At 38.9% G+C, this 12,044-nt stretch overlaps 1 long non-coding RNA gene and 1 other non-coding gene across 2 annotated transcripts; one reads left to right on the forward strand and one right to left on the reverse strand.

Annotated features, from left to right (window-relative positions):
- The first annotated feature begins 6,961 nt into the window (after nt 1-6,961).
- LOC112191154 lies at nt 6,962-7,068 on the forward strand. Its single transcript, XR_002932870.1, has one exon. It is a non-coding gene; the product is annotated as a small nucleolar RNA R71 (small nucleolar RNA).
- Nucleotides 7,069-10,691: 3,623 nt separating this feature from the next.
- On the reverse strand, nt 10,692-12,044 carry LOC121051524. Its single transcript, XR_005805968.1, has 4 exons — nt 11,996-12,044; nt 11,306-11,893; nt 10,886-11,161; nt 10,692-10,741 (listed from the first exon to the last, which is right to left on the reverse strand). It is a non-coding gene; the product is annotated as an uncharacterized LOC121051524 (long non-coding RNA).

Below are 12,044 nucleotides of genomic sequence, written 5' to 3' on the forward strand. Positions count from 1 at the left end.
CCGAAATTATCGTACCACGGGGATTGAAAAGCTAACTTCAATCCTTGGTTATGCCGATTACTAAGTCACTAACAATTAACAAAGAACCTAGAAAAATAGCAACAAACTATTTACATGCCCGGCTCGGAACAACCAAGCCTAAAATTGGTCAAGAGAACCACAAATAAATGCGGAAGCTCACAACCGAGTGGTATGGACAATGAAAGTGGTTTGTAAAAATTGATTTTTTTAATTGCGAAAAATAAAATTGACAATTAAAAATTAAAGTAGCTAATAAAACTTGAGATAATAGAAACTAATCAAGAAATGGAAATTAGGTCACTAGGGTATCCTCCTAGCCAAATTTAATGCACAAATATATTCCGACAATGGTCATTCAATTTATAGTGGCATCAAGAACCGTACCCAAGGCTTTTCAAGGCTCATGGGTCAATAGATTCCTTAAAAGGTATTCCTACTCCGGATCAAGGGTCGTAGAAACTCAATTGGGACAATCTAGAGCCTTGTTAAGGCCTCTAGTTGCACCAAAAGGCGAAGAGTACTAGAATCAAGGTTCCCAAGCTAGCCAATACGGCAATCGAAATTGGTATTGTAACTAACCATATTCTAAACAAGTGTCCTAGCCATAAATTAGAGAAGTGATTAGGTCCCCTAATTTTTTTCTAGACATGCTCATCTACAAATTCAAGAGTTAATCAAGCTCCTAAGCATGCATCTAAGCCAAATAATATAGAATAGAACATATGCCAAACACGAAATTAAAACCACTAAATTAAAACATATTTATTACATTAAATCCATGCTAGGGCTCAAACCCTAGCTTCCTAAATAGACTACTCACAACCCATCCACAAATCAACAAAAATATTCATCAATTAATTAAAGAGGTAAAGGTGAAGAAGAGTGAAAAGTAACAAGAACAAGTCACAAATTGCTATGGAGCAATTATGACAAGCCTTGATTTATGGCTTCCCACTATACCCAATCTCAAGTCTTGATGTAGATGAAATCTCTTGAAGCTCCTTGAAATCCCTTTGAGAAATTGATGAGGATTTGATGGAATTTTGATGAGGTGAATCTTGGTGAGGTGATAAATGGATCTTGGTGAGGTGATAGTGAAAATATGAGAAGGAGGGAAATGGTGGTGTGGTGGAGTGTGATCTGTTGGAGAAGAAGAGAGAAGAAAGGATGGGATGGGTCTGGTGGTGTGCGGCAGAAAAGAGAGAGAGTGTTTGGGTGAGGTCGGCTGAAGGCTCCTTTATTCAATGTGTGGCTGGTTGTTTTGTAAGAGAGAGGAAGATAAGGTCATGTGCTAGTGACGTCAGCAAACGAGAGAGACAAAGGAGCCAAAAATATCAACAGAATGAAATCGTGGTCTGGGCCTTTATGTGAGAGAAAAAAAAAGATTAAAAGAATGGTGGCCATGCTAGCTAGTGCACCACGTGATGAAGGGAAAGAAGGCAGTCAAATGGATAATTAACCAAAGGGGCTGTTTAATTAAATGATCGACATGTGGCAGCTACCATTTTGGTTAAACCAAATTGGTTTAATTAATTGTTAAGCTGTCCCATTCTCGAATTAAACTAAAATGAATTAGTTTAATTAATTCTACTGCAATTCCATCAAGTTTCACTCCTTTCAATGTACTTGTCTCAAGCTGGACTTTCGTCTTTTTCTCGAAAACCCCATTTTGTTCCAATTTCGCACAACTTCTTCCGAAATCCACAACTCCGCTTATTTACTACAATATAAATAAAAATATATTAATTACATAATAATTACTTTAGAGATTAGCTTAATTCTAGTGTTTAGAACGTAATTACGCGCATAAAAATGCGTGTAATCACACCCCCACACTTGAACTTTGCTTGTCCCCGAGCAAACTAAACGTAAACATAATCTGAAAATCTACTAACTTACAAACATAAAGGAAGTGTAGTATTAGCCTTTCCAACCATAACCCTCAGAGAACTAATTATGTACATGATCATGAGGTCGACAAAGCATGGCATAGAAACTATAAATTTGTAAGGCAATTAAGAAGCACATGTGAAAAATGCTCAAGTATATGCATGTGTTGACCATGTGTCAAATCAATCCACCATAATCAAATAGGCACATAGAAGACCCGATATAACCCGCTAAACTCACATAGGTTCACTAAATATTACCGCTCAAGTGTTTAGGGGCTATATGTGTTTCACTCAAAAGCAATTTCACAACACGTGCCGCCATATGCTTGCTCTTCGATCTCATCTCCGCTAGGTAACCCACAACATTCAAGATCAAGAGGTCTTTTATTTGGTTGTAATGGGGCTAAGGGCAAGTGGCTATAAGAAATGAAGGATAAGGAAATACAAAGTCCATAGAAATCGGTGAAGCAACTCTCTCTTGTAGAGATATATGACTTTGCTTTCAATTGCTAACTCATTCACTCTAATCCCAATGTACAACCCATACTATACTATGTAATACTTTTTTTTTTTTCTTTTTCTACTTTTCTTTTCCTTGAACTTTCTTTCTATTTTCACAAACTTTTTTTTTTTTTTTTTTTTTTGAAACTCTTTCGAAACTTTCTTTTCTATACAAAATCACTCACCCCCACACTTATTCCTTTCTAACCTCACACTTTTGACTTTTCTTTTCTTTTGAAGCACTCAAACATAAAGACATTCTCTCGAATCGCTTCACCAACTACCATGGAAGGGTAGGATAAAAGTGTTTAGGCTAGGTAGGGATTTGTGGTGGTAATGAACAAAAAGGCTAAATATATACATAGGCTCAAAGTGGCAATCTAGTGGTAAATATCTTTGGGCACATGCTTCTTTGGCCATGGTGGTATATAGTCCTAATGCCTCAATCCTTTCTATCATGTCGCAAGCTAAAAGTAGCCTCGAGAGGTCTCAAGCAAGTTCTAGATACGCAATGTCATGAAATTGTACACACATGAAAGAAAAAGTGAATGAACAATGCATACACTATAGATATTAGGCTCAAAAGCTCACAAATAAGGCATGCAAGTCAATCAAATCATCTATATGCTTCTCTAACTATGATGAACGAACCTAACATAGGCTATGAGCACACATATAGTCAAGCATACATCACATATACGCTCAATTACAAAAACAAATTCAAAGTCCTAGATCATGCTTAATCTATCCACAATCATAACAAGTTAAGTCCATGGCTCGTCATTGGGGTTGGAAAAGGCATTAACCACTAAAATATAATTACATAAAGCTAATCAAATTTTATTTATTTATTTTTATTTTTTTTTTGATAGGGCGCCCGAGCCCTCACCCCCACACTTAAAACCAACATTGTCCTCAATGTTGTAAAGTGAGCTCGAAAGCTAAATCCGTGTTGGATTTAGGCATGAGAATGAAGTCCGGGCGAAAACACAAAAATTAACATGAAAATAAAAATCTAAATGCGGAGTAAAGTTACGGAAACCCCCTTTGTAGAACCTCCATTGCTCACGACCTTCGGAGAAGACTAATATGAGACACCTCTTCAAGGTACAAGGCCTTGATTTCCTTAACATATGCTCCATAATCGCTCTAGGTGCTCGTGAAAAGATCAACTCCATTGAGAAATGTGTAGTGTCCAAGAGCAATGCATCACAAATAGCCCACTAAGGAATAAGGACAAGGGTCCTCCATTAAGCTCGTGGTCTTCATCCCATCAACTCAGAACCCAAAATCATCCTCTATGACCTCCACACAAGAATTGTAGCTCAAAATATCTCCTTATTCTCCACACTCCAAGCACCTCCCAACCTCCCAAAAAGATGGCTGAATAGCCTTATTGATGCAAAATAAACCAGGAAATTTCAAAACCACCTAGGGTTGCCTCCCTAGAAGCGCTTGTTTTTAAAGACCCCAAGCCGGTCTTCTTCACTTTTCTTCCTCAAGGTGGCTCAAAGGATGTCTTCTTACCACCCACAACAATTGTGCTAGCCTCACCATCATTTCCAAAACATCTAGCAATTGAAGAAGCGAGCTTGTATCTTGGAGGTGGAGGCGAATCATACCTCTTTGGAATTTCCTTCTTCTTCACAACTCCGCAAGTGTCCCTTAATATCTTGATGGACTCCTCTTGTGCTTCACTCAATGGTGAAGTTTTCTTCTTGTGTTGCTCATAAGTCTCAAGAGTAGGGGTTGTTTGCTTTTCAAGCTCAATAGTAGCCTCCAAAGTAGAAGTAGGAACTACATCATCATGCTTCAATGGTGGCTCATGGTCATAGCCCCAAATAGGTGAGAAATGATCTTGTGCACGGATTATAGGCTTGGAAGGATTCAAAGGTCCAAAGATCCGCTCACTCTTGGCTTCATTACCCTTCACCAAATCAATAGAGAATACCTCCTTCATAATGTCCGGAGGATAGAATGGATTGCATACTGTGATCTTTACTTTGTCACCCAACACCTTGAGTCTAATGGTACCCTTCAACACATTGATCTTCACACCCGCCGTTGCCATAAATGGTCGGCCTAGAATGATAGGTAACTCATTATCAAGGTAAGGGTCTTCACCCATATCCAACACTACAAAGTCGGCCGGTAGAATAAATTTATTTACTCTCACTAGCACATCCTCTACAACTCCCACCGGACGCCTTGTGCTACGATCCGCTAATTGCAATCTAATCGATGTGGGCTTCAACTCACCAATTTGTAGCTTCCGATATATAGCCAAGGGCATCAAATTGACACTCGCCCCTAAGTCCATGAGAGCTCCTTCAAACACTTTCTCTCCTATGGTACACCCTATGGTAAAGCTCCCCGGATCTTGCATCTTTGGTGGTAGTCTTCGTTGAATAATTGCACTTACTTCCTCCTTCAACTCAAATGTCTCATCGGCTTTAAATTTCTTTTTATTCATGCACAAGCTCTTGAGAAATTGAGCATACACCGGCACTTGATGAATGAGGTCTATCAATGGGATATTAACATCCACTTTCTTAAATATTTCTTGTATCTCCCTCATCAAGCCACTCTTCTTCTTACCCCTCTTTGAATTATCTCTTCTTGCGGCATTAGGATAAGGAAGTGGTGGCTCAAATGTATTCAAATCAAGAGGTGGATCAAATGTGAGACTTCCAGTAGTGCTCCTAAGGGTAGTCACAGTCCCACTAGGGTTCTTAGCCTTCAAGGCCTCGCCTAGTGATGAGTAGACCGGACCACTCCTATCCCTAGAGCTACCATGCATATGTAAATCTTCTTCCTTATTCCTCCCCTCATTTTCTCTAAAAGTAGATGGCTCAAACTCATGAGTGGTGGGTCTAATGTCATCAAGAACCTTCCTAGAGGTGTTATCGGTCGTAGATGGGTCCCTAGCCTTCATGGCCTCACCATCTAATTTAGGGTCCGAGACATCCTCATCCCTAGAAGTCTTCTTTCTCAACATGGCCCTTTCTTTGCCACTATCAATCAAACCATATTTGCTTGCATTGTTCTCAAATGACAAGAAACCATAACCTTTACCAAGAATAGATTCTCCAGAGGGTACATTTTCTTCCCCTCCGGCTACCTTATCCACCCCCTTATTTCTTCCGTTGGCATTCAAAGTCACATCACCCACTCCATATTTACCGGAAGGTACATTTTCTTCCCTTCCGGTCCCATCCTCCTTATGATAAAAAGAATCATGATGTGTATGCAATTGATCATCAACAACATGGCCAAGAGGTACATTTTCTTCCCTCTTGGCCCCATATGAATGCAAATCAACATCATCATCAAATAAAGGATTTGTATGGAAACTAGAAGATGTAGGCATGTAAACATGATTATCATATACCTTTCCCGAACGTAGAGTGGTGATGACATTGCATCCATGGAGTTTTCCTCTTGGGTTTGGCTCCGGTTGTGAAGGTAAGGCCCCTTTTGGTCTCTCACTCATATTGGTGGCCATTTGGCCCACTTGTACCTCTAGTCTAGCCATGCCTTGTTGTAGAGTTTGATACCCTTGAACTAGTGAAGAGATGTTTTGCTTGGTCTCCGCATTAGTAGAAGTTTGAACCTTGAGAAACTCTCCCATCAAGTCTTCAAAATTAGGCTTCTTTGGTTCATTTGGAGCTTGAATAGGAATGCCTTGGAGAATAGGAGGAGAATTGTAGTTCTCGCCTTGGTGGGGGCCTTGAAATGAGCTAGGATTGCCTTGAAACTTGCTACCACTATAGCCAACACCTTGTGTAAACCCGGGAGGTGTGTTTTGACCATGAAATCCTTGGCTTGAGGTAGATTGGCCTTGAGAATTAGACCCATATGCTTGCTGTCCATGTTGACCATATTGTGAAAAATGAGTGCTTCCTTGGTGTGCATTTCCATAATTAGCAACATTTGATGAGTCTTGACCTTGGCCACCTCTAAAGCTTTGTTTTCCACCTTGAAATGCACTAGATGAACCTCCTTGGTCTCTCCAAGAAAAATTGGGGTGATTCCTCCAACCGGGGTTATAAGTGTTAGAGTAAGGATCATTTCTTTGGTTCCTTGACACAAAATTACCCACTTGGTTCACTTGTTCTTCAATAAAGTCCGGAAACTTGGATGATAAGTGACACTCTTGAGTGGAATGTGCTAGACTCTCACAAAGCAAACATGATGTAGAAGTTGCCATCTTGACTTGGGCTTGAGGAGGATTTCGGTTCACTTGATTTAGAAATTGGTCAATCTTGCTTTCTAGCCTCTTGAACTCATGCATAGAAGGCCCGGATGATGTTCCTTGAACCTCATAGATTCCACCACGGCTCGATGTGTTCTCCTTGCTAGGTGCTTGTTGTCTCCTTGCATCATGATCATCCCAATGAAGGGAATTAAGTGAAAGCTCTTCATATGTGTCCCAAGCGGCATCGGGAAGCTTGCTTGCAATAGTTCCACCACTAAAAGTGTCAACTCTTTGTCTTTGGTCCGCCATCAATCCTCTATAGAACTTGTCCACAAGAAACCACTTCTCTAACCCATGGTGAGGACATGACATCTCAAGATCCTTAAAGCGCTCCCAACACTCATGAAAACTCTCTTGAGGGAGTTGTCTAAATGCAATTAGCTCATCTCTAACATTGGAAGTTCTTGAAGGAGGATAGTACTTTCCTAAGAAAGTTTCTTGCATCTCAACCCATGTACGTATTGATCTAGGAGGCAACTTGCTCAACCACTTTCTTGCATGGTTCTTGAGTGTGAAAGGAAATAATCTAAGCTTCAAACCATTAGAAGTGAGACCATTAGGTTGAACGGTAGTACACACTTGCTCAAACTCCGCAATGTGGTCATAAGGGTTTTCCAAGGCCATGCCATTAAATGTGGGTAGAATGCTCAAAGTAGTTGGCTTGATCTCAAAGTGATGCTCACATGGAGGGAGTACAATGCAAGATGGGTGATCAACAATAGTGGGGCTAGTGTACTCCCTCATGGTCTTGCCTTGAGGAGGATTTTGTGCGTCTCCCATGTTGACTTCTCCTTGTGAATGTCTTAGAGGTACTCTCTCTTGATCAAGAACTCGAGGTGGAGCACTCTCGGTCACTAATGGCCTTCGGATCCTCCTTCTTGGTCTCCCTCTAGTATCCTCACTCAATATCCTTCCGCTTCTAAGAGTGATCGGTTGATATGAAGAAGATTCTTCGTTCATACACCTTGGAACAAAAATGAGACCACGTAATGAGTACTCAAAAATTCACAAAATAGGCAATGAGAATCAAATTTCACTTTTTTTTTTTTTTTTCAATGAATGAGAGGGGTTAAGAAGAGAAAGTAAGACAACAATTAAACAAGAAAATAAAATAACAAAAGCAAAGAAATGATGAAAACCAACAACTCAAGAAATTAACGACTAAAGTAGGAAACCTAATAAAAAGCTAGCAAACAAGTCAAGGCAAGTGACGATCGCTATCGATGCTCATGTCTTACATGTACTACAAAGTAATACAAGGCCCGTCACTTCGATAGAAATAATCACAATGTCTCAACAAACAAACACACAAGTAGGAAATAATCTAAATAAGAAAAGTAAAATAAAGAAACAGTTTTTTTTTTTTTTTTTTTTTTAATCTAAACAAACTAAGAAAAATTAACTAAAACTAAGAAAATAAAGCAAGTGACCTAACAACCAAAAACCAAGGGATTAAAGCTATTACACTTTAATCCCCGGCAACGGCGCCATTTGATTTGTTGTGCTAAAATGCAACTTACGCGCAATAAGGGCACGGTCATCAAAGAAGTGGGAAATATTTAGACCCGAAATTATCGTACCACGGGGATTGAAAAGCTAACTTCAATCCTTGGTTATGCCGATTACTAAGTCACTAACAATTAACAAAGAACCTAGAAAAATAGCAACAAACTATTTACATGCCCGGCTCGGAACAACCAAGCCTAAAATTGGTCAAGAGAACCACAAATAAATGCGGAAGCTCACAACCGAGTGGTATGGACAATGAAAGTGGTTTGTAAAAATTGATTTTTTTAATTGCGAAAAATAAAATTGACAATTAAAATTAAAGTAGCTAATAAAACTTGAGATAATAGAAACTAATCAAGAAATGGAAATTAGGTCACTAGGGTATCCTCCTAGCCAAATTTAATGCACAAATATATTCCGACAATGGTCATTCAATTTATAGTGGCATCAAGAACCGTACCCAAGGCTTTTCAAGGCTCATGGGTCAATAGATTCCTTAAAAGGTATTCCTACTCCGGATCAAGGGTCGTAGAAACTCAATTGGGACAATCTAGAGCCTTGTTAAGGCCTCTAGTTGCACCAAAAGGCGAAGAGTACTAGAATCAAGGTTCCCAAGCTAGCCAATACGGCAATCGAAATTGGTATTGTAACTAACCATATTCTAAACAAGTGTCCTAGCCATAAATTAGAGAAGTGATTAGGTCCCCTAATTTTTTTCTAGACATGCTCATCTACAAATTCAAGAGTTAATCAAGCTCCTAAGCATGCATCTAAGCCAAATAATATAGAATAGAACATATGCCAAACACGAAATTAAAACCACTAAATTAAAACATATTTATTACATTAAATCCATGCTAGGGCTCAAACCCTAGCTTCCTAAATAGACTACTCACAACCCATCCACAAATCAACAAAAATATTCATCAATTAATTAAAGAGGTAAAGGTGAAGAAGAGTGAAAAGTAACAAGAACAAGTCACAAATTGCTATGGAGCAATTATGACAGGCCTTGATTTATGGCTTCCCACTATACCCAATCTCAAGTCTTGATGTAGATGAAATCTCTTGAAGCTCCTTGAAATCCCTTTGAGAAATTGATGAGGATTTGATGGAATTTTGATGAGGTGAATCTTGGTGAGGTGATAAATGGATCTTGGTGAGGTGATAGTGAAAATATGAGAAGGAGGGAAATGGTGGTGTGGTGGAGTGTGATCTGTTGGAGAAGAAGAGAGAAGAAAGGATGGGATGGGTCTGGTGGTGTGCGGCAGAAAAGAGAGAGAGTGTTTGGGTGAGGTCGGCTGAAGGCTCCTTTATTCAATGTGTGGCTGGTTGTTTTGTAAGAGAGAGGAAGATAAGGTCATGTGCTAGTGACGTCAGCAAACGAGAGAGACAAAGGAGCCAAAAATATCAACAGAATGAAATCGTGGTCTGGGCCTTTATGTGAGAGAAAAAAAAAGATTAAAAGAATGGTGGCCATGCTAGCTAGTGCACCACGTGATGAAGGGAAAGAAGGCAGTCAAATGGATAATTAACCAAAGGGGCTGTTTAATTAAATGATCGACATGTGGCAGCTACCATTTTGGTTAAACCAAATTGGTTTAATTAATTGTTAAGCTGTCCCATTCTCGAATTAAACTAAAATGAATTAGTTTAATTAATTCTACTGCAATTCCATCAAGTTTCACTCCTTTCAATGTACTTGTCTCAAGCTGGACTTTCGTCTTTTTCTCGAAAACCCCATTTTGTTCCAATTTCGCACAACTTCTTCCGAAATCCACAACTCCGCTTATTTACTACAATATAAATAAAAATATATTAATTACATAATAATTACTTTAGAGATTAGCTTAATTCTAGTGTTTAGAACGTAATTACGCGCATAAAAATGCGTGTAATCAGTCAGCATCCAATGACAACTTGCAAAGCAGAAAACAACAACATTCACATTCAATATCAGATGGCAGGCAGCAAATCAATGTCAGAATGCATATTGTATCAATATCACATACCTTGAGTTATATGGCAAGAAGAAAATCTGGCCACGCTTTCCTTTTTTCATCCTATCAGCTATTGCATGGGAACGCTCGATTGGACTGCCACAGCCAATGGTGCCAATATCTGTGGGGCTAACAAATCCGACCATATCGACCATCTTTGATTTTTTCAACACACCATGCAGGTAGCTAAGAATCAAAGAATGCAAATTTTAAACCATTTAGTTTCACAATCTACTTAAATTCCAACTAAATCCGCGATAAGGAGATTACCTCATATAGATGGATACGCAGCTACCCGATACTTCATTCATAGTGGCGAAGTTATAAACATCCTTCTCAGTAACAAAAGTTTTGAACGGATGTCCGAAAATCTTCTCATCAAAGCTGCAGACAATGGTCTTCCCATTTTTAAGCGTTTCTTTGACCCACATGCATACCATTTTAAGGGATGCAGGGATGGTAGGTGGCAATGAATCAATGTCCAGATCTTCCTCCTCCTCATCATCATCATTTTCTTCTGCCATTTTTCTCTTCTTCATTGTTTTACTCTTTGTTGCCATCTAGTTATGTAATAAAATAAATGGTAAAAATAATGGCCTGCTAATACCATGTTCTTTAATAGAGTTAAGGTACATTTAAATGAAGTTAAAAGCATTATTAGGATTATAAAAAAAAAAAGCATTATTAGGATTATCATTTGTTACCTTATCTGTCGGAAAAATTATCAACTCTTTAGGCCAAGCTACATATGTCCCAATAGCATCACGAACAGTCAAGATTTCATCTTTTATTGGGAATGGAAGCAAAGCTGAATCCACTACAGAGCGTAGAATTGACACACGCATGTTCCCCTCACCCAACGGAACACCATGGATCAGCTGGCTTTTGCACTCCTCATTGACTTCTACAATTGTTGCAACTGCTACAACATTATGAATTGAACCTAAAGCCAATTCACATTGTTTCCCAATTGGCTGTGCCTAAAAAATGGCAGAATATATATGTCAACGTGAGACGCCAAAAGATTTCCAATGTTTAATAATATGTTTCAGTTTATAAGCAACAAAACACACAATTTACCTCAAAAACCATAATCATTTCAATGTAGAAATTGTGGGAATTACCTGACATTCACCCTTTTGGATCTCCAAATCTTCAACCACTGGTACTTCTACATTTTGCTCATTCTTCTCTTCTGCTTTCAAGTTGACTGCATCAACAGTATTCACATCTTTCTCATAACCCTTAACATGATGAACATGCTCCACATGCTCTAAATTCAAAGATTTTCTGACATTAATATTAATCAACTTTTCATTAAACTTGACACTCTTCTCTAGCAGATTTGAACAACTTTCTTATCCAGAACCAACTTGCTTGTCAACAGTGGAAACTTTGGGGGAATCAGTTTCTTCATCCTTCCTGTTGAGCTTTGTTTCTATCTTCCTAAGCCTCTCCTCCCAAATAGCCCATTCTTCTGCCTATATTTTCTCCCTTTCTTGTTCCATTATCTTCTGAACGCTCAACCTCACAGTTGCTTCAACACTTTCCTTTCGGCGTTTAGGGAGGTGAAAGTATGTAGCTTGCTTCACATTTGCTCCTACTCCTCTTATTTTTCCAGCATGTTTTGGATTCCCCAATGCCAAAGTCAGCACATCAACTACACCACAAGTGCTTAACTCTCCCTTAGCCTCTTTTTTCTTCAAATCAGCCTAAAACATATTATATGTGAGTGAGGGATCGATAGATAGATAGAGGTAGTGATGTTGTAAAGTTACATTAAAAATGCTGCGATAAATCAAGTGCAAACTTACAATTTTTTGTGCCTTCTCCTCTATTGAAGGATATTTAAAACTACCATTC

This window comes from Rosa chinensis, chromosome 2 (assembly GCF_002994745.2).
Source record: "Rosa chinensis cultivar Old Blush chromosome 2, RchiOBHm-V2, whole genome shotgun sequence".
Taxonomy (NCBI): Eukaryota; Viridiplantae; Streptophyta; class Magnoliopsida; order Rosales; family Rosaceae; genus Rosa; species Rosa chinensis.